General features: G+C 44.2%; 1 protein-coding gene across 1 annotated transcript in view; it reads left to right on the top strand.

Annotated features, from left to right (window-relative positions):
- Positions 1-627: 627 nt before the first annotated feature.
- Positions 628-22,573, top strand: part of LOC124012537 (glutamate receptor ionotropic, kainate 5-like) — a 151,509-nt gene continuing 129,563 nt past the window's right edge. The window contains exons 1-2 of the mRNA XM_046326277.1: positions 628-965; positions 1,549-1,679. The gene's annotated coding sequence lies outside the window, so the exon portion shown is untranslated. The remainder of the gene's footprint in view (positions 966-1,548; positions 1,680-22,573) is intronic.

Below are 22,573 nucleotides of genomic sequence, written 5' to 3'. Positions count from 1 at the left end.
TTGTTTTTCCTATCACAACAGCCCCTTGAATAGTCTCCTTTTACAATCATTAACATTCATTTTCAGTCACATATTTTCATTTGAAGATGATTTGTTGATCTGAAACATTTAATTGTACACGTTTAATTCATTTTCTCCCATGAGTTCTTAAACCTATTCCTGCCGTAAAAGTCATATAGTATTTTACGGTAAGCCTATTGCAGTGTGCCATTATACCAGCAGTATATTAGTGGCATGATGTAGTTCCCTTCATAAACGGTGTCACTGTCAAATCAACATGGTAATGAACCAAACACCAAAGAACCAGTACCATGTTTTAATTTTTAATTTTTGTTTGCAGTCATCTAACATTAACCTATGTTTTGAAATACATAATCGAAATGTATGGGTTTTCTACATGTTTTTTTTGTGTTTGTTGCCTGTGCCGGAGCAGAGGGCATCTCTTTAATCAGCCCAATCAGAATCTCTGCCCCAATAAACAGTTCAATCCAATCCAGGCCTATCAGACGATCGCATTTAACTCTCACAAACATGATACTTTGTACTGTGTTCAACTGATATGGAACTTATGGGAAATCGGTTTCCTTGTGGCCATGTGAGCCAACAGTATGAAAGTGCTCCTCTGCTTTTTTTTCCCCGAGGGAATCATCAGCGAATCACCAACAGCCCAAAACATCTATTAATCAATTGAGGTAGATGTCTCGTTTGTTACTGATTGTATATGTCTTATTTTCAGGATCCCATTATCACTATGGCAATGTTGATCCTTTCCCTGGTTCACTGTGGTGTGTTTGCTCTGAGCGGTGCAGCAGGTAACTCACACAGCAAACCAAGAAAACACCTCATCCTCGTATGACATCTAAAATGATACAGCTCACATTATATACTGGGAAAATGACATTTCTTCATAGTAGTTACATCTCTTTTCCGAGAGGATACAAACATGGAACAGAGCCCACCTGCTGGTAAGTGCTCAATTTTGTTACATCGTCTTCAATGAATAAGCAACTTGTGATGGCTTTTCGGAGTGCGGAACTACAACACCGTGATGGGTGAAACCTGGTGCATGAAGAAATCCGATTTCTCAACTTGCTCAACACAGTGCTTGTGCATTGGTAATGTTAGGCTTCAATGAGTTTGTTCTTTCAATGAATTTGTTCTGATCATCTCTTGCCTCATCACAGAGAAGGTGGAGAGGATCAGCAGGATCTCTCTCTCTCCCCCACCCCTAGCTGGGTCTAATACGGGGCACTGTGTTTTATGTCTGTCCCTTCCGGGAGGATGTGGATGAATAATGAGGTGCATTTTAACCTGATGCACCCTTGAAATGTTTTGGCTTAGCTATATCAGACTGATCATATAGACATACACCAGGCATCACCAATCACAGTGTTGCAGTTCCACACTTTTAACTGACTTGCCTAGTTAAATGAAGGTAAAATATAAACTTTAAAAAATCCATGTGACAAGGCCACAAAATCCATAGCTGAAACAACTTCCATGATAAAATATATATGTGATATTATATCCTGTCCTCTTTGTCTCTAGCGGGACTGTGAGCAATTCGGAGCAAAACTTGCATCCGTCCACACCTCTGAAGAGTGTCGTTTTTTTGCAAGAGGTGATCAGACAGAGGACTTTTACCCCTGCATGGATTTGGAGGATCGGATGCTGTTCAGGTAGAATTTGTTTATTTAACTACACAAGTCAGTTAAGAATTCTTATTTCAATTGTAGCCTAGGAACAGTGGGTTAACTGCCTTTTTCTGGGGCAGAGCGGCAGATCTTTACCTTGTCAGCTCGGGGATTCAATCTTGCAACCTTTTTGGTTACGCGCTCCAGCAGGTGTATCTCACTGATCATCCCTAAAGCCAACACCTCATTCGGCCGCCTTTCGTTCCAGTTCTCTGCTGCCTGTGACTGGAAGGAATTGCAAAAATCGCTGAAGTTGGAGACTTTTATCTCCTTCACCAACTTCAAACATCTGCTATCTGAGCTGCTAACCGATCGCTGCAGCTGTACATAGTCTATTGGTAAATAGCCCACCCAATTTACCTACCTCATCCCCATACTGTTTATATTTATTTACTTTTCTGCTCTTTTGCACACCAGTATCTCTACCTGTACATGACCATCTGATCATTTATCACTCCAGTGTTAATCTGCAAAATTGTAATTATTCGCCTACCTCCTCATGCCTTTTTACACACAATGTATATATAGACTCTCTTTTTTTCTACTGTGTTATTGACTTGTTAATTGTTTACTCCATGTGTAACTCTGTGTTGTCTGTTCACACTGCTGTGCTTTATCTTGGCCAGGTCGCAGTTGTAAATGAGAACTTGTTCACTGAGAACATGTGCGTCCATCTGTGTGCTCCAAAAGGACATGTTCAATCTGCCAACTAGACCTTTTGTAAGACAAATTGTGTCAATATCTCTAACAAAACCTGGGGTAACCATCTGCACAAAATAACATTTGAACGTAAATGTCGATCTACACTTAGGCCCTCGACTATTTCTTTCCAAGCTCATCTTTCCACAAGTTGTGAGGTTGTATCTAGCACACCAGGGGGCGACATTGCATAAGGTTAAAATGGATGAATAAATCCCGGTGCTATATTGAAGAGTGTCACTTGTTAGGCTTGGATGGATATCACAGTGAATTTATTTATGAGAATGTTTATAGAAAGGTTCGGCCCCTGATTTTACAAGAGACAAATATGTACCGTGAAATGCACTGAAATGTTTAGGCCTGTGTAATATAGTGCTGTTTATTTGTTCATTGCATCTTATAGACTACTCATTCATAGCTTGGGCCTGAATTGCCAAATAAGCCTACAGACAAACAGAAGAAAATCAAGGAAGATTAAGGTTTGAATAAACCTAGGCCAGAGATGGTCTATAATTTTGTAACACGCTTTGCCTAGAACTTTGTCATACACACAGTAACACCATACAAGAAGGCCCTACAGCACGGATCATCAACTAGATTCAGCCGCTGGCCAATTATTTTTTGGAGCGGATGGTCTGGTTTCCGGAACATTATAATACACTATATTTTTAGATATATATTTAGCATGTTGGCCGCAAGAAGCCTAAAGAGAGATAGTATTTGACTAAAACATAATTTTCAAACCTTGATTACATTTGGGAACATTGTCCTGTGTAGGGCGCGGTCTTTCGGATGGGACGCTAAAACAGGTGTCCTGACTCTCTGTGGTCATTCAAAATCCCATGGTGCTTATTGTGAGAGTAGGGGTGTTCATCCTGGTGTCATGGCTAAATTCCCAACCTGGCCACCTAATCATCCCCCTCATTCCTAATGGACATATATCCCTCCTCACCCCTCCAACTGATAGCTGATGTGTGGTGAGAGTTCTGGCACAAAAATGGCCGCCGTGCATCACTGAGGTGGGTGCTACACAATGATGGTGGATAAGGTGAGTTTCCCCCGACTATGTAAAGCACTTTGAGTACCTCAGTTGGTAGAATAGTGCTATATAAATCCAATCAATGATTGGATGAGTAGGTGTTCTAAAACTTTTGACCGGTAGCCAGTTTCATCATAGCGACTGCACTTGAAGAAACTTTCAGTTCATGAAATTTTCCGCATTGACTAACCTTCATGTCTTAAAGTAATGATGGGCTGTCGTTTCTCTTTGCTTATTTGAGCTGTTCTCACCATAATATGGACTTGGTCTTTTACCAAATAGGGCTATCTTCTGTATACCACCCTTACCTCGTCACAACACAACTGATTGGCTCAAACACATTAAGGAAAGAAATTCCACAAAGGAACTTTAAGATGGCACATCTGTTAATTGAAATGCATTCCAGGTGACTACCTCGTGAAGCTGGTTGAGAGAATGCTAAGAGTGTGCAAAGCTGTCATCAAGGCAAAGGGTGGCTACTTTGAAGAATCTCAATAAAAAGAAAATATTAATATTTGCAAAATGGACAGATATATAGCTTTTTCTTTGCAGCTCTGCCTAGAAGGCCAGCATCCAGGAGTAGCCTCTTCACTGTTGACGTTGCAACTGGTGTTTTGTGGGTACTATTTAATGAAGTTGTCAGTTGAGGACTTGTGAGGCGTCTGTTTCTCAAACTAGACACTCTAATGTACGTATTTGCACTCTTGCTCAGTTGTGCCTCCCAAGTTTGAGCTGTTCTGTGAAGGGATTAGTACACAGCGTTGTACGAGATCTTTCGTTTCTTGGCAATTTCTCGCATGGAATAGCCTTCATTTCTCAGAACAAGAATAGACTGACGAGTTTCAGAAGAAAGTTATTTGTTTCTGGCCATTTTGAGCCTGTAATCAAACCCACAAATGCTGATGCTCCAGATACTCAACTAGCCTAAAGAAGGCCCGTTTTATTTCTTCTTTAATCAGGACAACATTTTTCAGCTGTGCTAACATAATTGCAAAAGTGTTTTCTAAAGATCAATTAGCCTTTTAAAATGATAAACTTTGATTATCTAACACAACGTGCCATTGGAACACAGGAGTGATGGTTGCTGATAATGGGCCTCTGTACACCTATGTAGATATTCTATTAAAGAAAATCAACCGTTTCCAGCTACAATAGTCATTTACAACAGTAACAATGTCTACACTGTATTTCTAATCAATTTGATGTTCTAAGTGACCCCAAAGTTTTGAACGGAGGTATATATATATATATATATATATATATATATATATATATATATATTTGCTCAGAAAACTTGGGGGGCCAAATAAAATGGGCCGCCAGTAGGGGAACCTTGCCCTATGTACTCGTTTTTCCCCCAATTACTTTCGGACACCTTCAGTCCTGCAGGCCAGTTCAGTGTTTCTCCACTCAGTATGTAAAGATGTTTTTGCCTGGTTACAACCTGAGCATGTGTTTTGCTGCTAATGTTTCCCCCCCAAAAATATAAAAATAAATATCAGTAAAAGAAGATCTGCCCTCAAGTACAGTGTTAGAGAGGACAAGCAAGCTCGAGTGCCAAAGCTTTTAGAGGATTAAAAACAAACTGGTTTCATCTCCTCGGAAATTCCTCACCGTTTGCACATTACAAGCCTAGGGGCCTCGTTGCACAATCCATCAGTATTGGCTTTGCACGCTGAAGGCTGCTGTCAGCAATGGTGCCAACTGCTTGTCATTCTGTAACTCTGTCAGCACAGGTGTGATGGCACAGCTGTCTACAATATTTCAACCTTTCTCTGTAGTTTTATATAACCTTCTACGAACTACAAACACATTTTTGCCAAGATGCAAAATCAAAGAAAAGGCTTATATTCAACAAGACCCACCCCCTCCGTTCACAAACAAGTTCACTCACGGGCAGCACTTTTGACTGGAAGAGGAATGTAAGATTAATGTAGTGAGTGATTAGTAATCAATGAGTAAATAGATGAAACATTGTTGACAGACATGCTTTTCTCTCACACTGCCAGACATATTAAAATTCGCCCAACCGAGGTGATCAAATATTGGCATTGAATTTAGGCTTTTAGATGTGTCGTCGATGTCCACTTTGTTAAACGGTGAACCCCTGAGAGCAACACGGAGCTCCGAGGTTAAGATGACATTGTCAGTCAACACAGGCAAAGCATTTTGAGCTGGGAAACATATCAATCTCAACTCCCATTGGAGTTGTGGCTGGTATTGCACTCGCCTGTTACATGGGAACAGGAAATGACCTCTGTTCCACAGCGTTTAAAACACATTTAGCTCCAAGATTCCCGAGTCCTATCAAGGGCACAAAGTGGAATTGTTATTAATGGTACCAGACACGTGCAGACGCTCACACACACACACACACACACACACACACACACACACACACACACACACACACACACACACACACACACACACACACACACACACACACACACACACACACACACACACACACACACACACACACACACACACACACACACACACACACACACACACACACACTCCAACGGAAACCAAATGGTGCAGCATGTGTCTGTGTGATCTACTCTGCTGTTAGGGTTATAGTCTGTGTATTGTGAGACTGTGTGTGATTGTGTGCGATTGTGTGTGTGTGTGTGTGTGTATACGGAGGCACAGGCAGAGCGGGTCCCTAGCCAAACAGTTAGCGAACTGCCATCTGTTTTACCCTCAGAAAACTCACACAGAGAATCCAAGGAGGGAGCAGGGAGTAGGAGACAAAAGATAGAGAAATTCACACGGACTGTTTCACACCCACTGACCCCCTAAAGGGAAACAGCTAATGTGCAGCCAACCTCAGTATGTCAGCTTACCAGCATTATCCATCACTAAGCATTCACTGTGATAGGGAGGTAGAAGGTTGACAGCTGTATGTGAGCCAATTTAATTGTGTGTCTGTGTGTCTGTCTGCCTCTGTCTTTGTGTGTGTGTGTGTTTTAATTGAGTTGCAGTCTTTTGAGTGTTTGTGTGTATAATGTGTGCATTCCTCTCAGACGTAGGTATGGACCACTCCTCCCTCTACTTGTTCTCCACCTGCTGCCCGATATTAAACTCTCTGGAGGTGGTAATCTCCTATCAGCTCATCTGCCAACCTGTCAACACACAGGAGACTGTCCCTGTAGCGCCTCCTACACCACAGGCTGAGGTACTGAACCCAAAGGAGATGTCACTCGATGGCCATGTTTGAAAGGACCAAAACGGCAACATCGACATACTTTATGATCAAGATTACGAACGAGCTATTTGTTCTTTGTGTAGGATTAGGAATAGACCCTCTTGGGGCTAGGGGGCAGAATTTCCCTTTTGGATAAATAGCGTGCCCAATTTCAACTTCCTGCTACTTCATGCCAGGAATATAAGATATGCATATTATTCATAGATTTGGATAGAAAACACTCTGACGTTTCTAAAACTGTTTGAATCATGTCTGTGAGTATAACATAACTTATGTAGTAGGCAAAACCCCAAGGACTAACTGTTCAGAATTATTATTTTTTGTCATTGCCAGGGTATATTGGGGCGGCAGGGTAGCCTAGTGGTTAGAATGTTGGACTAGTACCGGAAGGTTGCAAGTTCAAACCCCAGCGCTGACAAGGTACAAATCTGTCGTTCTGCCCCTGAACAGGCAGTTAACCCACTGTTCTGTTATTGAAAATAAGAATTTGTTCTTAACTGACTTGCCTACCAAGTTAAATAAAGGTAAAAATAATATATATATTTCTTAGGAACCTGTTTTAAGTTCCACTGAATGTCTTTGGAATTTGGTTGATATTATTCCTTTGTGCAATGAAGAAGTAGGCCAACTGTTGAGAGTTGCGCAAGACGTGAAAAGTGGTGTTGGTTTGTTTTCATTCCTGTATTGAACACAGAAAGACCCGTCTACAATTTGATCGATTAAGTTGTATTACAAAAGTAGTTTGAAAAATTTTATGGCAAAGTTTATCGGCAACTTTTGAAATATTTTGTAGTGACGTTGCATGTTTTGTAAGGTGTTTTTTTCTGGATCAAACACGCTTTATAAATGGACATTTTGGATATATATGGACGGAATTAATCGAACAAAAGGACCAATTGTGATGTTTATGGGACATATTGGAGTGCCAACAAAAGAAGCTCGTCGAAGGTAATGCATGTTTTATGTTTTATTTCAGCGTTTTGTGTAGCGCCTGCAGGGTTGAAATATGCTAACCTCTTTGTTTACTGCTGGTGCTATCATCAGATAATAGCTTCTTATGCTTTCGCCGAAAAGCATTTGAAAAATCTGACGTTGGCTGGATTCACAACGAGTGTAGCTTTAATTGAGTATCTTACATGTGTGATTTCATGAAAGTTTGAATTTTATAGTATTTTATTTGAATCTGGCGCTCTGCATTTTCCCTGTCTAGTGGCCAGTTGAGACATTTGCGTCCCGCTTATCCCTAACTAGTTTAAGGGTTAAAATCATGGAAAGTGGTTCAAATTGGATTTGTTCGATAAATCCGTCCTTTCTAGCATGGTCAGATATCGTGATGACCAAGAACTCTTTACAAGGAAAAAGTGTTGGTATCATCCTCGCCTGCTTTCATCAGATTTTAGACCTTGCATGTGTCCCAATTGGCACCATATTTCCTTTATAGTGTACTATTTTTGACCAGGGCCCTAGGGTGTCATTTGAGATGCAGACCCAGATGTATGTAATCTCTAGTCACTGACATGAATCAACCATGTAAGTGTCTGTGGGAGAAAAAGGAAAAAGTAGACCCGGCAGCCCTTGAGGACTGTGGTGCGTGACACACCCTGAGCATTGTGTTGCTATGAAAACGAGCCCCTAGCTACCTATTATCCTTAGCAACAGACTAATCAGCTAGCGACAGGTTTGCACTCATGATAAGCGCTCAAACGCCTCCGTAGCATCAAAACACCCATTAAGCGAACACAAAGGAAACTCCAGGGTCTCACATTCGATACACTGTTAGCGGAGGAGAGTTTGGGTCCGGGTCTTGTCCTGGCTCTGGGGGCTGTTGAACTTAAACAGAGAAGATCCAAGATAGAGTCCGGAGTTAGTCGGACGCCCAGTCACTCTCTTCTCCACGAGGTTGTGCAGGTAAGGCAAGTTTGGGTTCATTGTGAAGGTTCTCTTCTGGGGTCTATGTTGGTGCTTGGATGGTGCATTTTGAAATTGAAGTGTCACTCTGGAACTCTAGGACATCACCACAGACATACAGTAGAGTAATAAAATAAACACTTGAAGTTGCTTTCGGTGGAAACACAAACCAAATATACCTTCACTGGAGTGTAGTGGTGGAGGGGGAAGGGTCTTCTCTGCCACTCATCCCAGCTGAAAGAATTATGGAAGTCAATTGTGTAAAATAATGAACTTATCCACATAAGTAGGTAGGCACAAAACCCAAGAACACTTTTTGAAACGGAAGGGGTGCCCCAGGAAATGATCCAATCAGAACAAAGATTAGCATTTTCCGTTTCAAAATGGTTTGCTACGTTGTACTCTACTGAACGCAGTTTCTTTAGGAAGCCTACCGCTGTTGCTTTTCAACTGGAACCGAGGCTTAGTTATATTGCTGTCCACCCGGTGTGTGGAGCCCTCTGAGACCCCTTCCCCTCTGTCTCAGTGCTGCCTGCGGTGGTATAGGTACTTGATAGTGTTCATAAAGCTCTCTCTACACACGTCACAGTGATGTAGCTCCTCCGCCAAGCCGTGGATGGCCTTTCGGATGCAGCTTCAGCGCCAAATCAGTGCTGAAGTTACAGGCCGTGCAGAAGGAGGTCTGGCTCGAGGAGGAATCAGTTGGATTGGAACTACAGGCAGCAGGGTTTGTCAACATGGGAGTGTTGAGGAAGGAATGCTGTTTTTGATTCTAATTCAGTCTCAATGCTATCCACGGCTTGGCGGGGGCGCTACATTACTGTGACGTGTGTGGACAAAAATGTATGAACACTACCAAGTACCTCTACCACCGAGACAGAGGGGAAGGGGACTCAGAGGGCTCCACACATCATGTGGACCGCAATATACCTAGGCCTCTGTTCCAGTGGAAAAACAACAACGGTAGGTACTAGGTAGGTACTAGGTAGGTACTAGGTAGGTACTAGGTAGGTAGGTACTAGGTAGGTAGGTACTAGGTAGGTAGGTAGGTACTAGGTAGGTAGGTACTAGGTAGGTACTAGGTAGGTAGGTACTAGGTAGGTAGGTACTAGGTAGGTACTAGGTAGGTACTAGGTAGGTAGGTACTAGGTAGGTACTAGGTAGGTACTAGGTAGGTACTAGGTAGGTAGGTACTAGGTAGGTACTAGGTAGGTAGGTACTAGGTAGATAGGTACTAGGTAGGTACTAGGTAGTTACTAGGTAGGTAGGTACTAGGTAGGTACTAGGTAGGTAGGTACTAGGTAGGTAGGTACTAGGTAGGTACTAGGTAGGTAGGTACTAGGTAGGTACTAGGTAGGTACTAGGTAGGTAGGTACTAGGTAGGTACTAGGTAGGTAGGTACTAGGTAGGTACTAGGTAGGTACTAGGTAGGTAGGTAGGTACTAGGTAGGTACTAGGTAGGTAGGTACTAGGTAGGTACTAGGTATGTACTAGGTAGGTACTAGGTAGGTAGGTATTAGGTAGGTAGGTACTAGGTAGGTACTAGGTAGGTAGGTACTAGGTAGATAGGTACTGGGTAGGTACTAGGTAGGTACTAGGTAGGTAGGTACCAGGTAGGTAGGTACTAGGTAGGTACTAGGCAGGTACTAGGTAGGTAGGTACCAGGTAGGTAGGTAGGTACTAGGTAGGCACTAGGCAGGTACTAGGTAGGTACTAGGTAGGTAGGTACCTAGGTAGGCACCTAGGTAGGTACTAGGTAGGTACTAGGTAGGTAGGTACTAGGTAGGTACTAGGTAGGTACTAGGTAGGTGGTAGGTAGGTACTAGGTAGGTACTAGGTAGGTACTGGGTAGGTACTAGGTAGGTAGGTACTAGGTAGGTACTAGGTAGGTACTAGGTAGGTACTAGGTAGGTAGGTACTAGGTAGGTACTAGGTAGGTAGGTACTAGGTAGGTACTAGGTAGGTACTAGGTAGGTAGGTACTAGGTAGGTAGGTACTAGGTAGGTACTAGGTAGGTAGGTACTAGGTAGGTACTAGGTAGGTAGGTACTAGGTAGGTACTAGGTAGGTAGGTACTAGGTAGGTAGGTACTAGGTAGGTACTAGGTAGCTAGGTACTAGGTAGGTAGTAGGTAGGTAGGTACTCCTTTAGGCTTCCTAAAGGAGCATGGAGAGCTGCATTGTACATCGAGTACAATGTAGCAAAACATTTTGAAACGGAAACGCAAATCTGTGTTTTCATTGGTTAATTTCTTGTGGCACCTCTTTTTTAAAAAGGTTCTCACGTTTTGTGCCTACTTATCTATGTGGATGAGTTTATTGACTTCCGTAATTCTTTCAACTGTGGTGAGTGGCAGAGAAGAGACCCCAACCCATCCACCCCTCACCACCATAACTACCTCCATCCTCCCCAACCCTTCCACTTCCCTAAGCTGCCGCTTGCGCACCAACATCCAGGCCCACACTGACCTCAAGCCCTTTAAGTGTGACCTCTGCCCCAAGATGTTCGCTTGGAACAGATTGTCGACGCTCCACTGTATCACCCACAGCGCCCGCAAGCCGGACACCTACCTACCTGCGCTGCCACTGCCTGCGCTGCCACTGAGAAGGGGCACAGTGTGGTCAATGATGGAGACCCAAAGAACCCAAAGTACCCAAACAATTTTCGATACAAATGCCGCTGTAATGGTTTTCTTCATCTGAACGAGAGGCGGACCAAAGCGCAGCGTGGTTGTTTTGATTCATGCTTTAATAAATCACTTCACATGAACAAACTAACAAAAACAAGAAATGTGAAAACTCAAAACAGTCCTATCTGGTGCAAACACAGAGACAGGAACAATCACCCACAAACACACAGTGAAACCCAGGCTACCTAAGTATGATTCTCAATCAGAGACAACTAATGACACCTGCCTCTGATTGAGAACCATACTAGGCCGAAACATAGAGATACCCAAAACCTAGAAAAACAAACATAGACTGCCCACCCAACTCACGCCCTGACCATACTAACTAAATACAAAACACAGGAAATAACGGTCAGAACGTGACAGCCGCAATGCTTCCGATGTCCACGCTGCTTCCGATTGTCCTCCCAGGTGCCTGTTCACAGGTATGTCTGGCCATCAATTCAATTCAATTTGGCCTGAATTCAGTTCAATGCATGTCAACTATATGTACCTCTTAAGGGCAATTATACCCCTCTCTCTGCCAGCTGAGATGTGGCCTCTTAGTTGGGGTGTTAAAAAAAAAAACAACAACTGGTAATTCCATTGTAACACGGCACAAAACTAGGTTGATTAACGATTGCTCTTCATTCAGACCAGTACAATACTCTACCACTTTGAGGCAATTAAGAAGGTGTTATCATGGAGAGCACAAGAGCATAATTACATATATCCTTCCCAGTGGTCGTGCGATACATTTGAACACAAAGGCAAGGCCTGTGTTCATCATACAGACAGAACCATCAGACTGTACCTTTGACAACGTTCTGTAGGAATTCATGTGCCCTGAGATACGAGGTGGCATATGCAACGACGAAATGGGAAAGTGTTCAGTCGATGAGGGAATTCTACAAGTTATACTCTCATTATTACTAGACGTATGACTCCATGGTTATGCAACATTACTTCCCCCACCATCATGGACAAATTCCAGTCTAATACGACAAGCAAAAGGAATAGATTATAAGTCGATGCACAGTTCCTTGCCTGTGGTCAAACGTATTTCAGTAGTGATAGGTGTACTCCAATGCCATTCTTTGACTTATCTTGCCCGCGGATATGATTTGACAGTGTAATCACATTGAGAGACCAGTCTGGTGGACGCGCCATCACATGGCTACACAAGACAGCCGCGCACACACACACGGACCTACCATTACGTGACTAGCCCCTTAGCAACATGGCTGAAGGCCGGGGGTTTCTCCTTTGCTCTTCCCCACCCATCATAGACACCAGGGGTGTATTCATTATGGCACAGGGTAGCAAAACTTTTTTTTTTTTTTGAAACGGAAAACAAATACAAGCCGTTCTTGTTTCCGTTTCAGCCGGTTTTCTTCTATTTGGTGCCTATTGAACACAGTCCCAGCACAGTGCCAGGGCCTGCCCACAGCTCTGCCCGAGCAGAAATAACCCCCAACCGACCTCTCACTCAAGAGTTACTGTGTAGGGAGGTGGAAGGAATGACACTGCGCCGCGACTCCTTGACTTTCATTGAGAAGGTTTCTGATTGCGCTGCAGCGACTAGCTAATAGCTAATGATGTCCCTCAACAAAGAGTTGCAGTCTGTTTTGGAATGAGTGCCCAGTAATTAACTGGTCCTGATGATCTCTAAAACTAAGAGCATTGTATTTGGTACAAATCATTCCCTAAGTTATAGGACTGAGCTGAATCTGGTAATGAACGTATGGGCTGTTGTGGAGACTTGGTGTTATGTACCTCAAGAAAGCGGACCGTGTTATATAGAGCCGTTGTTGCATGGAGCTCCCTTCCCTCTCATATTGCTCACTTGAAGAGCAAACCTGGTTTCAAAAAACAGATGAAGAAACACCTCACAATGCCTCTCCACCATTTGACCTAGACATTTTGTGTGTATGTGTTGATGTGTAGGCTACGTGTGCCATTTTCAAACCTATGTAGTCCTGTCCTTGAGCTGTTGTTGTCTATTCATGTTCTGTATTATGTCATGTTTCATGTTGTGTGTGTTGGACCCCAGGAAGAGTAGCTGCTGCTTTCACAACAGCTGATGGGGATCCTAATGAAATACCAAATCCCAAATTAGACTGCCTCATCATCCACTAAAACAGTTTACCACAAACACACACAGACAACAACCCCGCTTTAATTACACAGCACTGTACTGTATATATTCGAGGCAGTGTCAGAGGAAGACCCAGCCATTTTTCAAAGACTCCAAGTCTAATGAGTTAAATCATAGTCTGTTTTCTCTGCTACCGCACGGCGAGCGGGACCCGGAGCGCCAAGTCTACGTCCAAAAGGCTCCTTAACAGCTTCTAACCCCAAGCCATAAGACTCCTGACCAATTAATCAAATGACCACCCAGACTATTTGCATTGGCACCCCTACCGACCCCGACCTACATGTACAAATGACCTTGACTAACTTGTACTCCCGCACATTGACTCGGTACCATGTTAATATATATATATATATATTTTTTTTTTACTTTAGTTTACTGAGTTAATATTTTCTTCACTCTATTTTCTTAAAACTGCGTTGTTGGTTAAGCTTTTCACGGTAACCTGTTGTATTCGGCACGTGATGAATAACATTTCATATCATTTCATTTATACGTGTCATGTCTGTTGCGTTAGTCAACAGAGTCATGACCTGTGGAGCGAAGCTTTAATAGAGCTAGGGTCTATTTTCCTGAATTTCCCGCCTGGCTGACGTGCCCAAAGCAAACTCAGTCTGTTGGCGCACAATGAAGGGGACAAGCGCTTACTCATTTTACTTTTCTATTGAACATACTTCTTTCCGTATAAAATATTATAGTTGATTTACATTTTAGGATACTTGAGGATTAAATAGAAATGTAGATTGACTTGATTGACAAAGTTTAGCGGTAGCTTTTCTGACTCCTTTGTCTGCATGTTGAACGAGTGGATTACTGAAATCGGTGGCGCCAACTAAACAGACTTTTTTTGGATATAAAGAAGGATTTTATCTAACAAAACAACCATTCATGTTGTAGCTGGGACCCTTGGGATTGCAAACACATGCTGGCTTATTGTGAATTGCATATAGGACCATGATTAGTGTCGGTAGTATTTCCTGGTCTGGTCATGTGGTAAGGAAAGACTCCTGGCATTATGTTGAATTGGAAATACACAACATGATCAAAAGTGTGGACACCTGCTGTAATTGGTCTCCCCTTTTCTGCTACAACAGCCACAATTCTTCTGGTAAGGCTTCCACTAGATGTTGGAACATTGCTGCGGAGACTTGCTTCCATTCAGCCACTAGCATTAGTGAGGTCGGGCACTGATGTTGGGCGATTAAGGCTGGCTCACAGTCGGCGTCCCAATTCATCCCAAAGGTGTTTGATGGGGTTGGTCAGGGCTCTGTGCAGGCCAGTCAAGTTCTTCCACACTGATCTTGACAAACCTTTTCTGTATGGACCTCACTTTGTGCATGGGGGCATTGTCATGCTGGAACAGGAAAGGGGCCTTCCCTAAACTGTTGCCAAAAAGTTGGAAGCACAGAATCGTTTAGAATGTCATTGTATGCTGTCGATTTCACCTCACTGGAACTAAGAGGCCTAGCACAGAACCATGAAAAACAGCCCCAGACAATTTTTCCTCCTCCACAAAACCTTAGTTGTCACTATGCATTCGGGCAGGTAGCATTCTCCTGGCATCCGCCAAGCCTAGATTTGTCCGTCAGACTGCCAGATGGTGAAGCGTGATTCATCACTCCAGAGAACGCATTTCCACTGCTCCAGAGTCCAATGGCTGTGAGATTTACACCAATCCAGTCGATGCTTGGTATTGCTCATGGTGACCTTAGGCTTGTGTGTGAATGCTCGGCCATGGAAACCCATTTCGTAAAGCTCCGGAAGAACAGCTCTTGTGCTGACGTTGCATCCAGAGGCAGTTTGGAACTCGGTAGTGAGTGTTGCAACCGAAGACAGATGGTTTTTACACGCTATGCGCTTCAGTAGTTGGCTGTCCCGTTCTGTGAGCTTGTGTGCCTACCACCTTGCTCCTAGACCTTTCCACTTCACAATAACAGCACTTACAGTTAACCGAGGCAGCTCTAACATGGGAGAAATTGAACGTACTGACTTGTTGGAAAGGTTGCATCCTATGAAGGTGCCATGTTGAAAGTCACTGAGCTCTTCAGTAAGGCTATTCTACTGCCAATGGTTGTCTATTGAGATTGCATGGCTGTGTGCTCAATATTATACACCTGTCAGCAACAGGTGTGGTTGAAACAGCCGAATCCACTTATTTGAAGGGGTGTCCACATACTTTTGTAAATATAGCGTAGGTGCTTTTCGCTTGAAATATTATCTTCATATTTCAAAGTGTCTCTTTTTCCCCGTCAGATACTCTCATATGGGGAAGCAACCACTCACCTGCTCCATCTGTGGTGAACACTTCTTCCACAAGAGCAGCCTGAAGCATCCTCTGACACACCATGCTCAGAGTAATACTAATGGTGTGTGTGTGTGTGTGTGTGTGTGTGTGTGTGTGTGTGTGTGTGTGTGTGTGTGTGTGTGTGTGTGTGTGTGTGTGTGTGTGTGTGTGTGTGCGTGCGTGCGTGCGTGCGTGCGTGCGTGTGTGTGTGTGGATTTCCTTACCAGTCTGTGCCCTCAAATCTTGATTTAATCTTTTATCTGCATGGTGTTGATAGCCCTGCGTGATGTCATCTTGTGTGTTTGACTTTGCGTGGGTGGCTCTTCAAGATGCTTGCCTGTTGCTTTGCATATGCACCCGTATCTACGCCAGCCTCTGTACCATATCCCTACGTCTAGTCTGTCTTCTGTTCCCCCGGCTAAGCGATGGATCTTGCCCGCACTGATAATGTCAGCTAGCATTCACATCCATTCATATCCATATGAGCTGTTATCCGCTATGAGAGAAAAGACTTGGAGGAGCAGCAAATCCGAGCGAGGGCGTCCCCACTGCCCACAATCCCGTACAACAGCCACCATCCCTGCCGCCCTGTGTCACAACACACAATCTATTTTAATACAGCGCATTGTGCGTTTCACAGGCCGTGACCTGACGATTTTTCCGTGATTTATTTTGTTATTTGCTGTCCTTGTTAAATCACGCCGACTCGGGCCCAGTCAGCGAGGTCGTCGGGGGCAATGTTGCAACACAACTTACAAGGCCTCACGCAGTCACCTCGGTCTTGTGCATATTCCCCCTTTTCACTTTGACTAATTAATTTCCCCACCACCACTTTATTCACCCCTTAATGAATTATGTTGGTGTATCTGGGAGAAGTTGTTGCCTGAATAGACGGAAGATTTTATACCTTCACCTATTTCAATGCATTGACGTCTTTGACCTCTGACCTGAAAGGGCCTCTCCCCTGTGTGGATTCTAAGGTGAGTGATGCGCGGCTGGGGAAGTCCTTACCACAGTAATTCCAGTGAAAGGGACGGGGCTTGGGGACGTTGGCGGTGGCCACCGGCGCCGGGCAGTGGGTGAGGAGGTGCTCATCCAGAAGGCAGCCGTGGCGTAGCGCCGTCTGCAGGGGATCATGGGGCAGGAAGGGGGAGGGGTCTGTCCGGCGTGGGACAGTCTGTGGATGTCCAGGCCTTCCTGGGTGACACAGTGGTAGTGGCAGATCTCACAGTTCAGAACCCCTGTGGTCCTCTCTCGCCTTCCGCCTCGGCCATGGCCTCTACCTCTGTCCTGGCCTCTACCTCTGTCCTGGCCTCTACCTCTGTGGTCCTCTCTCGCCTTCCGCCTCGGCCATGGCCTCTACCTCTGTCCTGGCCTCTACCTCTGTCCTGGCCTCTACCTCTGTGGTCCTCTCTCGCCTTCCGCCTCGGCCATGGCCTCTACCTCTGTCCTGGCCTCTACTTCTGTCCTGGCCTCTACCTCTGTGGTCCTCTCTCGCCTTCCGCCTCGGCCATGGCCTCTACCTCTGTCCTGGCCCCTACCTCTGTCCTGGCCCCTACGTCTGTCCTGGCCTCTACCTCTGTCCTGGCCCCTACCTCTGTCCTGGCCTCTACCTCTGTCCTGGCCCCTACCTCTGTCCTGGCCCCTACGTCTGTCCTGGCCCCTACCTCTGTCCTGGCCCCTACCTCTGTCCTGGCCCCTACCTCTGTCCTGGCCCCTACCTCTGTCCTGGCCCCTACCTCTGTCCTGGCCCCTACCTCTGTCCTGGCCCCTACCTCTGTCCTGGCCTCTACCTCTGTGGTCCTCTCTCGCCTTCCGCCTCGGCCATGGCCTCTACCTCTGTCCTGGCCCCTACCTCTGTCCTGGCCCCTACGTCTGTCCTGGCCTCTACCTCTGTCCTGGCCCCTACCTCTGTCCTGGCCTCTACCTCTGTCCTGGCCCCTACCTCTGTCCTGGCCCCTACCTCTGTCCTGGCCCCTACCTCTGTCCTGGCCCCTACCTCTGTCCTGGCCCCTACCTCTGTCCTGGCCCCTACCTCTGTCCTGGCCCCTACCTCTGTCCTGGCCCCTACCTCTGTCCTGGCCCCTACCTCTGTCCTGGCCCCTACCTCTGTCCTGGCCCGTTTCCCTAACAACCAGGCCGATGTCCACCTTTCTTGCACGAAGAAGAAAGTCAGTAAGATTACACGACACAGGAGAACCCATGTTAAGTGAGCATACGACGGCAACAGGGTTAAGGGTTAAGAAAGCCGTTTACAAACGTTGACATTTCTATGGGTGATAATATCAAAGAACTCTACATCATACAATGACAAGGGACAATTCCAAAGTCCTAATTAAACCAAAAGAGTACACAGGCTAGATCCTAATACAATAAGATGTTATGAAAACACTTCGATAGGTTTAGGGTGGCAAAATTCCCTGCTGATTCCAGAAATCCTCCAACTGTAATTTCAGAAATACAAGGAAATCTGGGGAAAGTTTGATGATTGTTTCAGCTTGTTTTAAATGTCAACCGAAATGCCAGTTCCAGACAACCAAATGGTCTGTCTTCAGTCCCCTTCAACAGCTTGTTGTGCTGGCGATTTATAGAGAGGAGTATTTGGTAACACTCCAGGCTTTGGGTGTCGAGTATAAAGCTCTTAGCAGCTCATTAGACCCCTATTAATCGTTGAACACTCTGGGCTAGTGTCTAAAAGACATTTTAAGGTTGCTAAGGCCTTGTATTTTTAGTGGCAAAGCTTTTCGGTGTTCACATGAACAATAACCTCATCAGATTTATGTACCGATGTGTAGAATTCCTTTTGAAGGAAGTTATTTCTGACAGAATGTTTTGAAGACAACCCTCTAGGGCGGTGGTATTCAAACCGCGGTGGGGTCGGCCCGTCCAAAATTAAGAGTACAGATTATTGTATGGGACAATACACAAACGTTTTTTGAGAAAGATCATTTGACAAACAGAATTGAGTAAATGTGTTTTTTTTTCATCTTCATTTTTATAAGACGATATACAATGAATGGAATTTAAGGACCCCTTTAGGTATCCCACTGTTTTCTGTTAAAATGATTTGACAGCCTCAGTGCCGCATTACCGCATTGAAACTCACTGAATTACAGATGAATACATGAAAACAACAGTCACGCGGAAGTGAAGTGAAATTGAAGTGTCTGTGAAATATCTGAGAAATATAAGACAGCTCAGGAATATGTATATACCCTAAACACAAACATAAATGCAAAAATGTAAAGTGTTGGTCCCATGTTTCATAAGCTGAAATAAAATAACTCAAAAATGTTCCATATGCACAAACATATTATTCTCAAATGTTGTGCACAAATGTGTTTTCATCCCTGTTAGTGAGCATTTCTCATTGCCAAGATAATCCATTCAACTGAGAGGTGTGGCATATCAAGACGCTGATTAAACAGTATGATCATTACACTGTTGCACCTTGTGCTGGGGACAATGAAAGGCTATTCTAAAATGCCACACAACACAATGCCACAGATGTCTCAAGTTTTGAGGTAGTGTGCAATTGTGGCATGCTGACTGCAGGAATGTCCACCAGAGCTGTTGCCATAGAGTTTAATGTTAATTTCTCTACCATAAGCCGCCTCCAACGTCGTTTTAGAGATTTTGGAAGTACGTCCAACTGGGCTCAAAACCGCAGGCCACATGTAACCAAGCCAGCCCAGGACCTCCACATCCGGCCTTTTCACCTGCGGGATCGTCTGAGACCAGCCACCCAGACAGATGATGAAACTGGGTTTGCCCAACCAAAGAATTTCTGCACAAACTGTCAGAGTCTAATCTGTGTGCCATCTCCTCATGTTTCAGGACGATAATGCACAGCCCCATGTCGCAAGGATCTGTACACAATTCCTGGAAGTTGAAAATGTCCCAGTTCTTCCATGGCCTGCACACACGCAAGACATGTCAACCATTAATCACGTTTGGGATGCTCTGGATAAACGTGTACGACAGCGTGTTCCAGTTCCCGTCAATACCCAGCAACTTCGCACAGCCGTTGAAGAGGAGTGGGACAACATTCCACAGGCCTGATCAACTCTATGTGAAGGAGATGTGTTGCGCTACATGAGGCAAATGGTGGTCACACCAGATACTGACTGGCTTTCTGATCCACGCCCCTTCCTTTTTTTTTAAAGGTATCCGTGACAAACATATATCTGTATTCCTAGTCATGTGAAATCCATAGATTAGGGCTTAATAAATGTATTTCTTTATATGAACTTGTTGCATGTCGCGTACATTTCTTTGCTCAGTGTACATACAGTGGGGCAAAAAAAGTATTTAGTCAGCCACCAATTGTGCAAGTTCTCCCACTTAAAAAGATGAGAGAGGCCTGTCATTTTCATCATAGGTACACTTGAACTATGACAGACAAAAATTAGAAAAAAAATCCATTGTAGGATTTTTAATGAATTTATTTGCAAATTATGGAAAATAAGTATTTGGTCACCTACAAACAAGCAAGATTTCTGTCTCTAACAGACCTGTAACTTCTTCTTTAAGAGGCTCCTCTGTCCTCCACTCGTTACCTGTATTAATGGCACCTGTTTGAACTTGTTATCAGTATAAAAGACACCTGTCCACAACCTCAAACAGTCACACTCCAAACTCCACTATGGCCAAGACTAAAGAGCTGTCAAAGGACACCAAAAACAAAACTGTACGTGGAACTGCCCTATATTTTCATGAAAAGGCACATTTTCGGGATTTCTCCTGGTTTGATAAACACAGCCGTAGCTCTGCCATCCTCGACCACAGATGGGGAAGGCCAACATCGGCGGATGCTGTGGTTTGAGACACAGCCCATACAAATACAACATCTGATATCTCTAGCTAAACAGGCTGATTTTGACGGGGATTTTGAAATCATTAGCTTTCAAACTGGATTTGACACGGTGCATTCAGAATCAGTTGTATTTCTTTGAATAAAACGCTCTCTCTTTCCATTTCAATGTTCCTCCCTTTTGTAGGGAGATAGCATGGCAGTTGGCCTTAATCTGTCTGTCAAGAGATTTAACGTTTTCTTTGGCAAGACAAATGTAAGCCAATCGCTAAAGTACTTGCTTGACATGATTTGTCTGTATCTATACAGTTGCACTATGTTACCAGTCAACAGGGGCACGTTTTCCCTTTGCTCCGAGTGAGAATTACGAACATGGTGAGCTGAAAGTCTGTGAATTACAAAGCCCACTTACGAAAAGTGTCCCCAAAGGTAGGTTCAAATAGAGAGAGATTGTTTGGCATGGAGAAGCTATTTGGTGGTGTATTTGTGGTAACAAATCCGCTGACAGCAGTTGATGTGGTTGCAAGGATAGTGTAAAGGTGCCGACATTTGGCAGCTGTCTGGGTTAAAGAGGCAGCCAAGCCCTAATGGTGTCAGTCCCAGGCTTAATTCGGAGAATTCTGAGCCCTGGTCAGAGTGGAACTCCAATTGACCCGGGTTTCTTTCTCCAGGAGCATGTCTGCAATGCGGGCAGGTTGACAGTTAAGTCAATGAGACACTTCTACTTCCAAATGAAGCATCAAGCTCTAAGTGCTTTCACTTCCTATGGCTTGTATGGATCGCGGGGGCGTTGTTAAAATTGAATTGCCTCTGTTGAACTGATATTCCTGAGATTAAGGATACGGGTCTTATTTAGTGAGATCATGAATGAATGACTCTAAAGTGCGGACACATTTACCTGTTTCACACTAACGTGTTGACATTTACCTGTTTCACACTAACGTGCGGAGATATTTGCCTGTTTCACACTAACTTGCGGAGATATTTGCCTGTTTCACACTAACGTGTGGAGATATTGACCTGTTTCACACTAATGTGCAGACATTTACCTGTTTCCCACTAGCATTCGGACATATGTGCCTGTTTCATACTTACTTTCTGACATATTTACATGTTTCACACTGACGTGCTGACGTATTTACCTGTTTCACACTAATATGCTGACGTATTTACCTGTTTCACACTAATATGCTGACATATTTACCTGTTTCACACTAATATGCTGACGTATTTACCTGTTTCACATTAATATGCTGACATATTTACCTGTTTCACACTAATATGCTGACATATTTACCTGTTTCACACTAATATGCTGACATATTTACCTGTTTCACACTAATATGCTGACATATTTACCTGTTTCACACTAATATGCTGACATATTTACCTGTTTCACACTAATATGCTGACATATTTACCTGTTTCACACTAATATGCTGACATATTTACCTGTTTCACACTAATATGCTGACATATTTACCTCTTTCACACTAACGTGCTAACATATCCGGCGCCGACAGAGATGGCCGCCTCGCTTCGCGTTCCTAGGAAACTATGCAGTTTTTTTTTTTTTTTTACGTGTTATTTCTTACATTAGTACCCCAGGTCATCTTAGGTTTCATTACATACAGTCGAGAAGAACTACTGAATATAAGATCAGCATCAACTCACCATCAGTACGACCAAGAATATGATTTTCGCGACGCGGATCCTGTGTTCTGCCTTTCAACCAGGACAACGGAATGGATCCCATGCGGCGACCCAAAAAAACGACTCCGTAAAAGAGGGAAACGAGGCGGTCTTCTGGTCAGACTCCGGAGACGGGCACATCGTGCACCACTCCCTAGCATTCTTCTCGCCAATGTCCAGTCTCTTGACAACAAGGTTGATGAAATCCGAGCAAGGGTAGCATTCCAGAGGGACATCAGAGACTGTAACGTTCTTTGCTTCACGGAAACATGGCTCACTGGAGAGACGCTATCGGAGGTGGTGCAGCCAGCGGGTTTCTCCACGCATCGCGCCAACAGAAACAAACATCTTTCTGGTAAGAAGAGGGGCGGGGGCGTATGCCTTATGGCTAACGAGACATGGTGTGAT

Source organism: Oncorhynchus gorbuscha, linkage group LG24 (genome assembly GCF_021184085.1).
Source record: "Oncorhynchus gorbuscha isolate QuinsamMale2020 ecotype Even-year linkage group LG24, OgorEven_v1.0, whole genome shotgun sequence".
NCBI lineage: Eukaryota > Metazoa > Chordata > Actinopteri > Salmoniformes > Salmonidae > Oncorhynchus > Oncorhynchus gorbuscha.
Note: the sequence above shows the minus strand (reverse complement) of the source record. Positions and strands in the feature narration are given on the sequence as shown.